Source organism: Lepisosteus platostomus, chromosome 1 (assembly GCF_059453375.1).
Source record: "Lepisosteus platostomus isolate fLepPlt1 chromosome 1, fLepPlt1.hap1, whole genome shotgun sequence".
Classification (NCBI taxonomy): domain Eukaryota; kingdom Metazoa; phylum Chordata; class Actinopteri; order Semionotiformes; family Lepisosteidae; genus Lepisosteus; species Lepisosteus platostomus.
The window spans coordinates 79471023-79484423 of record NC_142611.1 but is presented as its reverse complement, the minus strand read 5'-3'; the positions used below and the strand labels follow the sequence as shown (position 1 = coordinate 79484423).

Here is a 13401-nt window from a genome sequence, read left to right as displayed (position 1 = left end):
TTGACCTTTTTTAAGTTTCAGACTAAACCACAAAGCTTTTTATAACCTTGGAAACACTCCATCTGAATCTAAAAGGCTAGGAGAAAAATTCCATAACGTTGACAAACCACAGGAGAATGACAAATTGACAAAACGGGTTGAAAACTTGGATTGCTCTAAAAAAGAAAAGGTTAACATTTTTAATATTATGACTACAGCATCCCAGATACTGTTGAGAGGCTTATCATGAAACCGGGACAAGAGTTTGTGTCATTAAAGTCAATCATGTCAGGGAAAATTACTTTCGATTTTAGTGATAAAACATGAATAGTCAATTCGTTTTCCATCAGATTCAATGTAAACACAGACCACCACTGGGGTCCAAAAAAAAAGATTTGACCTTCTTCTAAGAATTCTGGAGTAGGACCTTTTGACTGAAAGAAAAATGTGTTTTATTGACATAGGAAGCCAGTGGTAGCAAATTAAAATTGCTGCTCTTTTAAGATCAACCCCTGGTGAACTTAGTCTTGGAAAGAACTTTCTTTCCAAGTCTTGGTGAACTTTAAAAGCTTTGTGATTTTAGTTTCCAAATAGAGCTGAGTGCAAACAGTAAAAAAAGAACAGCTTCAATAAAAAAACAGCACTTTCTACATAATATGAGGTTGAATAAGATACTGTATCATGCCTTCAGCATTTTGAAGTTCATTTTGAAGTCACTCTATTTAATGTTATTTTTGTATTGAAACAGAAGGAAAAAAACATTAGGAATTAGGACAAAGCAGTTTTCATCATTAATTTAGTTTTATTTAGTTAAAGTCTAAGTACATGAGCTGCAAAGGAATAAGTATACAGTAGGTTTTTATTTTCTGAAGTGTAAGGCTGCACTTTCCACTCTTTTAAACTCATGTCATCAGGGACAGACAAGATAAAGAGATCAAGATTATATGATCCAGTTAGAACAAATTAAGCATCTAATAAAAAATATCTGCATGCTAAAAAGATTTCAGTTTATATTTATCTCCATAGTGTAACACATACATCACCGTTTCAGAATTTAATAGAGTTCACCTGACTTGTCTCAGTTTAGACCACATGAGTGTATGAAATGTCAGGTAGGCATGTTTGGAATTTGGAAAAGACTCAAGAGTCATTGAAAATACTCTGGGTCGCTGTGGGTAATTTCTTCTGGGAAAAGCGAAATGTAGTGTTTCCCATTCGTCTATGGATTATAATCAGTGCAGGACATAGACACATTTTTTTCTGAGTGTAATAGAAATATAAACTGTGTTTATTTATTGTGCCTCACTCAGTTTAAACATTATTTGAACTTTGCACTTTTTCAATTAAAAAAAAACTATTTTTAACATTATTTTGATTCCTTGAGTCTAAATGTCAGTTTGCACATTTGCACTTATGCTTAAGAACTTTAAGTTATTTTATGTAATTATTTATTATTTATGTTTGATTTGATGTTCCTTCTAGACATTTTTTGGGTTGTTGTTAACAAAAGGGAGGTCCACATAAAATCAGTTTTATGACACAAGTGCCACAAACTAAAAATATTCTCTAAATGAATGCACATAGTAAAATAATTTGACTTTTCGCCAGCAGCTATATCATCGTGCAACTCACAGCTGGGAACCTACTGAAGTTGAGCAGGTGTGAGTCTGGTCAGTACCCAGAGGGGAGACCCCTGGGAAAGCTTAAGCTTGCTGCTGGAAGAGGTGTTAGTGGGGCTAGGAGGGGGCGCTCACCCTGCAGTCTGTGTGGGTTCTAATGCCCCAGTATAGTGACGGGGACACTATACTGTAAACAGGTGCTGTCCTTCGGATGAGACGTAAAACCGAGCTCCTGACTCTGTGCCCATTAAAAATCCCAGGGTGTTTCTCAAAAAGAGTAGGGGTGTAACCCTGGTGTCCTGGTCAAATTTCCAGCTGGCCTTTACTAATTGTGACCTCTTAATAACCCACATCTATGAATTGTCTTCATCACTCGGCTCTAGAAAGGGGACCTTGCTGTCTTCCCTGAGATGGGAACAGGAAATAGCTAGGATAAGACTAAGTACGTACAGTAAGTACAGACCATTTAAACAACAATTCAGTGACATGCTGGCAGTGCTTGGATTGTGGTGACGTGTGGTTTGTCAAAGGGGACACATCAGACTGTGAAAACGACAGAGGAATCTCTCTGCTGCTGCCCATTGCAGGCAACATCATCATAGGAATACTCCTGAACCGTCTCACTCCTCTTGCTGAAGAAATTCTCCCAATATTCCAGTATGGGTTCAGACATTCTGGAGACTTAACGTGATTTTTGCAGCATGTCAACGACAGCCAAACAAAATGTCACAAGCAACACCAACCTCTCAACTTGACATTCTTTGACTTGCCAACGGTATTTGATTCTGTGAATTATGTGGCACTCTGGATTATCCTCCAGAAGTATAAAGGTGTCCTAATACATTTGTCTGCATCCTTCTCCTGATTCATGATACTGTACAGTATGTGTGCTGTAATCCCCACTAAGGGATCCATTACCTTTGATGTCAGAGTCAAACAAGGGTGTGTCATCACCTCGACTGTAGCACCATGCTCATGATAACAGACAAGCTCTTTTTGCGGAGTGTAGCTGATTGACTTAGTGTACGATAAATTAATTGGTCAATTAATTTAATCTCCCGGGCCTCTGTATAGAAACTGTGTGTATGGATAAGGGGGCAATGCTGAAACTGGGTGAAGTTATCAGAGCAGAAGTGACCAAAAGATTCAAAAAGATTAGGAAAGAAAAATTAACCAAAACACAGGTGCATAAGCCTTGCAATGGGTCCCTGTGGATTTCAAAATAGGACTTAAAATATATTTTTTCTGTTTCTCTAATTTTTGGCTCCTTACTACCTCAGGGAATTGTGCTCGTCAGACTGCCACAATGACTGTCCAAACAATGAGAGACCAGTGCTTTCCGTTCTCTCTTATTTTAAAAGAATCTAATTAAATCCTATTTAATTATTTATATTAATTAATGTAATTTTTTTTTTAATGAAAATAATTCTGTGACTTTTTTTGTAGTTAATCCACACAACTCTAATGTCCGTGTATTTCGTGATTGAATGTTTGTAGCTGTAGGTCTTGGCCAGTAATTACAGAAAATTATTTTGCATACAGAAGAACTGTGTTTAAAACAGCACCACACCTGAGGAACAGATGGAAGGCTTACATCAGTTACACAAGAACACTGTAAGTAAATAAAGATTCACCTACAGTTGTTTCCATTCTATAGTTTATTTTTCATTATGAAGCAGCATGAGGTGTGAGGTGGCACTGTGTCAGTTAGCACTGATGCTTCACAACTCTCGAGTGATGGGCTGAGTCTGGCCTGAGATGCCTTATGTGTGGAGTATGGATCTTCTGCCCACTGCAGGCTGCTCTCGTTTTCTTCCACCTTCCAGAGACATGCTAGATATGTAAATAGGTGTCATTTTTGGGGTCTGGAGTGGATTGTAACTTTTTCCAATAAGAAATAATGGAAATAAGTTTTTCTTTTTGCACATTTTCGCTAACTGAAAGGGTTTCTGGGAACGACTAACATTCGTAAAAAGGGGTTTGGGATGTATTCCTGTGTGTGTTTCTCATGATGGACTGGAAGTGGCGATGGGAGAAGGATGAACCGTTACACATCTATAAGTTTGGAATCATAAAAAGCTGAATGGTATCATCACAAATCACAACCTGTATCTGAATTGTAATTGCACACGAAGGCTAGAGCTTTCAAATGAAAACAAAAAAGTATTTATAAAAATACATTTAGAGAGTAAAAAGTCATTTGCAGTATGATCATTTGGCAGGCCCTGGGTTGAAATGACTAGGTAAATTATAGGTGACAGCCCTTCCTGTACGTGAGTTAGGCTGTTAAGAAAAGGAGAGACAAGACGGGCTATAAACCCTAAGTATGTCAGAGAGCTGGATTGACAATCATTTTCACTCACATTAAACGTCTGCCTGCCAATGATAATGTGATATCTCAGGTTCTTTGAGAATAGAGGATTAGCTGAGAATTCCGATCTCAGGTATTGAGAGAAGAAGGAGAAGGAAGTCAGATTTTGTTCTACAGCTGTACCTTAAGAAGATTATTGTACCTTTTCTCATCTGGGAATACAGTACTCAATGCGTGATGCATACAGAAAACCACAGTGGTACTGTACATGCACCATGATTACAGATTATCTCTTATTTCACTGCCTTCTAGATTTTCTTTCATTAGAACTATCATTTGGAAGAAAACCATTCTGCCATTTCATTTTAAACAAAAACCTTAATTGTAACTTTATCTATAACTGGCAACTGTCTGTTTTTAAGGATTTTAAGTTTGGATGCATTCTCCATATTCATCTCAAAATGTCAAGCAGCCTTTCAACTCCATGGGCACAGAAAATCCCAGTTGTGACACACACAAAGCAGTAACTATAACAGACAGTTAAGTTACCAAGGTGTTCGATTCATTCATCAAACCACAGAGATCAAGCTGACAAAGCTGTTATGAAGAAGTTTGAATGTGGCTTCCTGCTGTGTTTAATTACATTGGAATTTCCATTAAAAATGACCTGCATCCTTTTCCCAAATGATTGCTATAACAAACCGTGAAATACAGAAAAGAGTAAATCATAACTAAAATTCGTTTCAGACAATGGAAAAGCACACAGGCAGGGTGAAAGATTTCTCTTGTCAGAATATTCTGACCTTGTTAATTTTGCCTCACCCACAAAATATCTCCTTTGATTTTTTAAAGAGGCATTTTCAGTCATGACGACCTGTTTCCTCCACATAGAAAATAATAAGAAAAACTACAAGGTCTGACCAAAAATAATGAATACACAATAGCCTATATATATCAAGACAAGAATAAAAATGTTCAGTTTTTCTGAAAGAACACCAAGCTGTCTTGAATTTCATTCGTTTGTGCCACACTTTTGACAAGCAGCAAAAGACATTCTTCCCGTAATGGCGGAAAAAATGGTTGAATCTAAGTTGGAGAAGTGTTACTCAAGGAAAGGTTTACTAAGTGCAGCAAAACTGGAATATTTCCCAGCTAATTCCTGTTTACTGTGGGAAAAGGAGGCCCAGGACATTTTCAGGTGGAATCCGCAGAGCGTCTCACATTAGTAAAGTATCCTAGTCAAAAATAAAAGTGCTCAATAGATTCAAAAACAATTTATACACACATAAATCATTGAAGCATTCAATAATGTGATGAAAGGTCCATTAAACCTTTATTAATGTTTACTTTTATATGCAACAATAAGTGCCTTGAATAGCATTCAGAAAGCAAAACAAATTATGGGCTACTCAAGCAGAGAAACGTGTAATAAAAGGCTAAAGGAAAAATAGTCAATGGGTACATCAATAAATAATTAGTGCGAGCTAAGTGATAGAAAGGTTAATTGTAAAATTATCAGAGAATACATAAGAATGATATATATTAATCATTCAAATTTAGGGATATTGCACACTATTGCACACTATATTTCCACAAATAATTATTAGTGCACAACTGGCAAATATAATTAACTCATTTTCTTTAATTGAACATGGAAAACAACTACAGCAGTTGAGTTCACTGCAAAAGAACCACCCAACCAACACCTATCTTCATAAACATCCACATCCAGAATGTCAATATTAGGTTACAGACTAAGTATCAAGACCAGTAAGTATTGCAAGGTCAATAAGTATCAAACTATCGCTTTGTGTTCACTAGTTCCAAATGCAGTCTCAAATGCAACGTGCAATTCCAGAATGTAACGTGGTTGTTGCATTTGGTCATACAGTGCCTTGCGAAAGTATTCGGCCCCCTTGAACTTTTCAACCTTTTGCCACATTTCAGGCTTCAAACATAAAGATATAAATTTTTTATTTTATGTGAAGAATCACCAACAAGTGGGACACAATTGTGAAGTGGAACGAAATCTATTGGATTTTTGAAACTTTTTTAACTAATAAAAAAATGAAAAGTGGGGCGTGCAAAATTATTCGGCCCCTTTACTTTCAGTGCAGCAAACTCACTCCAGAAGTTCAGCGAGGATCTCTGAATGATCCAATGTTGTCCTAAATGACTGATGGTGATAAATAGAATCCACCTGTGTGTAATCAAGTCTCTGTATAAATGCACCTGCTCTGTGATAGTCTCAAGGTTCTGTTGAAAGCGCAGAGAGCATCATGAAGACCAAGGAACACACCAGGCAGGTCCGTAATACTGTTGTGGAGAAGTTTAAAGCCGGATTTGGATACAAAAAGATTTCCCAAGCTTCAAACATCCCAAGGAGCACTGTGCAAGCGATCATCTTGAAATGGAAGGAGTATCAGACCACTGCAAATCTACCAAGACCTGGCCGTCCCTCTAAACTTTCAGCTCAGACAAGGAGAAGACTGATCAGAGATGCAGCCAAGAGGCCCATGATCACTCTGGATGAACTGCAGAGAACTACAGCTGAGGTGGGAGAGTCTGTCCATAGGACAACAATCAGTCTTACACTGCACAAATCTGGCCTTTATGGAAGAGTGGCAAGAAGAAAGCCATTTCTCAAAGATATCCATAAAAAGTCTCGTCTAAAGTTTGCCACAAGCCACCTGGGAGACACCCCAAACATGTGGAAGAAGGTGCTCTGGTCAGATGAAACCAAAATCGAACTTTTTGGCCACAATGCAAAACGATATGTTTGGCGTAAAAGCAACACAGCTCATCACCCTCAACACACCATCCCCACTGTCAAACATGGTGGTGGCAGCATCATGGTTTGGGCCTGCTTTTCTTCAGCAGGGACAGGGAAGATGGTTAAAATTGAGGGGAAGATGGATGCAGACAAATACAGGACCATTCTGGATGAAAACCTCTTGGAGTCTGCAAAAGACCTGAAACTGGGACGGAGATTTATCTTCCAACAAGACAATGATCCCAAACATACAGCAAAATCTACAAAGGAATGGTTCACAAATAAACGTATCCAGGTGTTTGAATGGCCAAGTCAAAACCAGACCTGAATCCAATCGAGAATCTGTGGAAAGAGCTGAAAACTGCTGTTCACAAACGCTCTCCATCCAACCTCACTGAGCTCGAGCTGTTTTGCAAGGAAGAATGGGCAAGAATTTCAGTCTCTCGATGTGCAAAACTGATAGAGACATACCCCAAGCGACTTGCAGCTGTAATCACAGAAAAAGGTGGCTCTACAAAGTATTAACGCAAGGGGGACGAATAATTTTGCACGCCCCACTTTTCATTTTTTTATTAGTTAAAAAAGTTTCAAAAATCCAATAGATTTCGTTCCACTTCACAATTGTGTCCCACTTGTTGGTGATTCTTCACATAAAATAAAAAAATTATATCTTTATGTTTGAAGCCTGAAATGTGGCAAAAGGTTGAAAAGTTCAAGGGGGCCGAATACTTTCGCAAGGCACTGTACATGCAGACAGTTGATCCCAGAAGTTCTCAATTTACTCGGGGCAGGCCAATCCATATCACTGACTTTCTGCAGATGAGGTGTGATCACATGATTAACTGAAGAGATCCTGTGGCATTGATGCAGGGACACAATTGCTTGGTTTATGATATTATCCAGGCAGTATTGGCTTTGCAAAAGGGAGTAATGATATCACTGCTCACAACAAGCTCTGCTCTTTGCAAACTGGACACGCCCATAGACTCGTATATCCCCTCCTCCAGATGGACACTTCACAACCACAGTTACGTCACCAAAACGGTTACTGCCGCATCCCTGGCCATCATTTAGATGCAAAGTGAACTGACTTACATCCATAAACGGATCTGAAGCCCAGATTAGTTTGGAAAAGTAGTAACACATTTGGCCCTTTTAAAGAGCTTGTTTAGTTTAGTGGAATTTATCAAACTAAAATCAATTTCTTGAAGATCACAGGGAATCTCCCTCAACTGCATGGCCTGTAACATGCTATCTTAGAAATAAGTGATACATTACAGTAATGTCCAAGTGTTCAAAGATCAAAAATCATTAATCTAAGATACAGTAATAGGAAACTGAAAATAAAGGGATAGCATACTTAATCCTATAGATATTAATATGGAGCACTAGAACATAACCTGTTCTTATGTTTCTTCAGTGTTTCCTCATCTGGCTGAGGCAATGACAGCCTTGGTTGTAAGGTCAAGGTTAAAAAAGCCCCCTCACTTACAGTATGAGGAATGAACCAGTGAGGCTGTTGTAAGGCTGAAGATGAGGTGGATGGAGGGAGTGTGAGACACATTGTGCACAAAGGGTGCTCAGCAGGACGAATATTTATGCATTTCAGTGTGGATGTGCAAGATTACAATTTGACCTCATCCTGAATCCCTTCTCATCCTTTTCACATCGAGTTTCCTACTCCCACTGGGATCCTCACTCTAACACTGACATTTTTTAATCACTACATTTTGACTTCGAATACCATGTATTTCTACTCCTTCCAACTAATGTTTACAACCATTCAAACTACAGTAGTTTTTTACAGCAGAATGTTGAACACTTTGGGGCTTCCCAGCAATATACAGTACACCATTTCAGTGCACACACAAAAATAAAAAAATCAGTGTAACTGGAAAAGGGTTGAAATTTAACACCACTCTGTGTAGTGTAATTCATTTGATACATTGAGTTGGAGCTTCAACTTGAAGTAAAACGCAAAAGGAAGCAACAATATCAGATGTAAATAGCACAAATTTAGCACTTAATGTTTTAAAGAAGGGTGTGTGATGGAATAAGTATTATTTTGCTACACTTTCTAAAACTTTCTGTCTGGTCTATAAATGAAAAATTCTTGCTTTTCAGTTCCAGATTCCTACTGCTCTGCAGCCTGCAATTTAAATGTCATGACCCTGTGGCTATGCTGGGAAATGCCGTAATGTTCCTGCGCTTGAATACAAAGGCAAGTACTGGATAGCACATGAATCATCAGTTTCAGATTCTTACTTTATGAAAAGCTCTGAGCTAGGTTTTCTGAAACTGAAAAAAAATTGTCATTGAGCCGTTAGTTCTTATTAAGGTTCAGTATGACACCACTGGGGGAGCTGAAATTGGAATGCTCTGAAGGTCAAATTCTCTGCAAGAAATATTATACAGCTAAGGAATCCCTCCTGAGTGCTACACTGACAGATCTTTGCTGGCTAGCTACAGTAGCTAAGAGCGTAAATCTTCAACATCACCCATATTTAAGAAAAAAACTGTAAAATTACTAATGCGTTTTGTAAATTTTAAAGACCGGAAAATGTCAGCTCTAGATCCCTGATAGTACGCTGTGCTGTATACAGTATGTACTTTTCAATGAATAGATTAAGGAGTACTAAAATCATGCATGTGTAATCATACACAAATAAATTGCAAACTCAGTATTGAATCCTAATAGAAAGACATTGAATTGGAGTTAGTAAAAAGGGTATGAGTGGGCTAGAACTTTTGTTTAAGGAACCCTAGCTAATTCCATCATATGCATATAAGTAACATGTTGACAAAGTCATCTTTACCAAAACAACTTTCTTTCTCAATATAGTATAATATTGCTTGAGAATGGTCCACCAGTTCCATAATTGCACAGAAAACACTCTGGTGAAATATTTGAAGAGAAATTCAAATGCGATTGAAACAGGGGATGAACTCCTCCTTTGTTCTGTGACTATGAAAACAAAGCATTCCCTGGGGTAACTCTGGCACAGTCTTATCGTTGTGAATGGTCACAAAATACAGCAGAGGCGAATGAAATTAATTTAATACAAAGAAAGAATACATTACTGAACTCTAATGTTAGAAAGTTGAGGTGTAAGCAGATGCTTATACATCATATGCTGTTCTGTTTGTTCTCTAATTATAAAAGAACTGCTGATGCTTCTCTTTGTCTGTTGTTTTGATTTTATTTTTTATCTGGTGGGACATTCAATATAATTCATTTAGCATTTTTTATTGTTTTAATGGAAGAAAAAAAACTTTTATTCGAATGGCTTCATATTGTGGCATCTCTGATGATTTCAGACAATTGCGTTTTGTGCTGTTTACAAAGGATGCTCAGTGGAGACATGCCAGCTCTTTACACTGAGCTCCAGCCTCTGACTCTAGTGTTGCAACAGCAATACGAATGGGTTATGCTTGTATCAGCATTTTTCAACCACTTTTTAAATGTGTAGCACTTTCTGATATTACATAAATCTTGGGTTGTCAGAGCTCTTGATTTTAGTTCATCTTTATTCCCTATTGCACAACCAGCTATGGTAACTATGGAAATGTAAGCTGTTCTCAAATTAACAAATATTACACCTCTGTGCCATTTCATGCAAAGTTCTCTCCAAACCCCAGCTTTTAAAATCAAGAGGTTGTTTGTATGTCATTTTTCAGAGTACTGTGAGAAACAGGATCACAGTTTAAAATACATAGTAATGATAAAACGCGATCATGAAAGCAGCTCAGGTTTAAGTCATGCATGTGCAGGTCTTTCAATCAGTTTGTACCGTCAACATGATAAGATTGATGGGGCTGAAGGAAAAACAAGGTAGTTTTCTTATGAATATTACAAAACTAAAGTTCGGTATCACCAGGTTCAATAATACCAGGTTAAGGGAGCTGAGGAAGTTCACATTTCTCTTGTTTATCAAAGATGATCAGTGCTATGTCTTGCCTGTCCTAGTCATTCCTCATGAAAATGAACCCTTGATCGCTTTTTCTCTTGTATTGAGAGAATACAAGGCAGTACTGTAGAATCCTTTCAAGCAAAATTGTCGGGCGTCCACGTGAAGTGACATTCTATCGAATGGACAGTCAGGTCTATGCATTAAGCATGAACATGCTTCATGTGCAAATGCTTTCAAGAGAGAATGAACAAAGCATTCTTCCTGACCCAGCATTTCTCTCACATTTAAGTAGAAATTGGCTGATGTCTCAAAATTTAAAATCTGATTTAAAACGCATGCAGTGCATGCATTAAATATTTTGGTATAATACAAGGTGACCATGTTTTCTGTTGCCTAGAATTTCAGTAAATTCTGAATGCTACAATGGCTGTTTTAACTTTTAAGCCTTCAGGTCAAGATGTGTTTTATTTATTAAACAACTAGTAAAACAAAGCTACATAGTGGGAAAAAGAAACCAGCAATGTACAAAAATCAATCATGTGTTTCCATACCAATGTATCTACATACAGTACAGTATGTCTGATTGTGAAAGGCAACTGTGCAGTTGTGAACAATGGAAATAAAATGTTCCACTTCAAAGGAAATCATAAAAACTTCCATTAAGGGTATGATGTCCACATTGCACAGATTTAGATTCAGATTCAGCTTGCCAATTCAAAGTGACAGTGTAACTAGCCTTACACAAGGAAATCAAACAATCATTTGATTACAATCACAAAATGCTTTTAAAGTTACTGTTATTACACTGACAATAATATCCATTCTCACTGCCTCTTTTACTGGCCACAGCCATTAGAATCAATTGCTTGCAAGTCTAATGAGATCAGTTTTCAATAGAGAGACGATTCCCGGGAATCTCTGTGGCTAGTGATTGTCGTCTCCATCATACTTGGATCTCATACTTGCAATAGAGGCAGTCTGTCTCCAGTGCTTACTTTAGGCTGGGGGTAGGCTGAGACAGCCTTGGCTAAGAATCAGAGCTGTGACAAACAATAGCTGATCATGCGGTAGATTTGTAGAGCAGTGCACTGTGGTAATGAAAAACCTTCTTTCACAGAAGCCACTAAGGTGCGACTATCAACATCTTTTCAATGTAAACTTTAATTAGGAAGAAACAATTTGGCTACAGTCTGTGTTCCTCTGTGACTCAACTGTTTTATCTGCATAGAGTTTGTATGTTCTCCTGGTGTTGGCATTGCTTTCCTCTGGGTGCTCCAGTTTTCTCACACTGTCCAAAGCCATACCAAAGCCAAATTGGCCCTGGTGTGAGTGTGTGTGTGTTTGTGTTTGTTTCCTTTCAGCCCTGCGATGAACTGGCGTCCCAACCTGGGCACATTCTCCCTTGTGCCCATTGCTTGCCAGGACAGGCTCCGGCTCCCCCAGAACCTTGTATTTGATAAAACAGTTAGAAACTGGATGGAGGAATAATACCCTGGAGAGCTTAAATGGATGAATTTATTCTCCACTATGGGTGCACAAGAAGTCACGATAAAAAGAAAAATGGCAAAGCAAGCCTTACACCTATCAAGTTATACTAACTCAAAGATGTATTGTTAGAATATCTTGAGAGTTTTAATACACACTGGAACTAAAAGGATATTGATATTTGAATATTTTTATGTCAGTGGCCACCAGGAACCAGTGGAATTTATCATTTCAGCGTGTGAAACATGCACATTGTTCATATAGTCCTTTGTGACAATGTATTCTTGATACAGTATAGATTATAGATTTACAGTAGGTATAAGACTCGAATGCATCAGTGTGGGAACCAATACAGTTGGATAGCACATGATTGGGAATAATCTGAAATGAAGTTCAATTTGATAAATGTCTGGTGGGTTGAAATATGAGATAGGAAACAGGAAAAGGAGTGTCAGTGTAAGAGCTTGGAAAACCTTCATTCATTTGATTAGCTCATCCACTGACATTGTCTCAGACGAAGGTGGAATTGTTTTTTGTATACAGAGGGATTGAATTAGTATGTCTTGTAACAAAGAAAACTTAATTGGCATTTGAAGCAATTAATCCAAAAATCACCAGTAGAGCCAGATGAACTATTGCTTTAAACAATCTAGTATTTTCTTTCATTCCATTCTTTGGTTTCATTAATATTAATATGGGAGTGTGTGCATGCAGGAGGCAGGTGCTGTTTCTGACTGGGGCAGACATGATTGATTCTATCGCTTCAGTATCTTGTTGAGCTGTGAAGTGAAGACTGATCTCATCCGGCTTTTAATCTCTGCTCTTTAGCAGGTAGCTGTTCACGGCATTTCATGAATGAGATGCCTGGGTTTCCTCAAATAAAATTATCTCGATTTCTTTATTTTTACAATCACAAAGGTCACAGCAATCCAAATGACAGTTAAACCCACACTGTCTTCACTTTAACACACCAAGACATTAGCATTTAGATAGCCCCTCAGGATTTAAGGCACAAGTGAATAGAAAACAGAAAAGGCTATGAATAGTAAGAGTTTTCATTTGAAATTAATGTAGGGCAAACCCTTTTTTTGTGAGAGATCCAGCTTTCCTTCAGACATAGAGAGTTAAGATAAAGGAAGGCCAAACTGATTATATGACGGAGAAAGAAATACAGTTGCTTATCTCTGCCTTATTAGACAACACTATCAAGTCAATGTATGGCTCTATTGAGGGGCTGTTTTAGATGGATCCATTTGATGAGATACAGACCTGCAATTATGAAAAGTATAACTTTGTCATTCAGGAAAATTGCCTGTAGGCTAA

At 37.9% G+C, this 13401-nt stretch overlaps 1 long non-coding RNA gene across 2 annotated transcripts in view; it reads left to right on the top strand.

The window, feature by feature from the left end:
- Nucleotides 1–13401, top strand: part of LOC148679002 (uncharacterized) — a 42034-nt gene that overhangs the window by 536 nt on the left and 28097 nt on the right. The window lies entirely within an intron of this gene.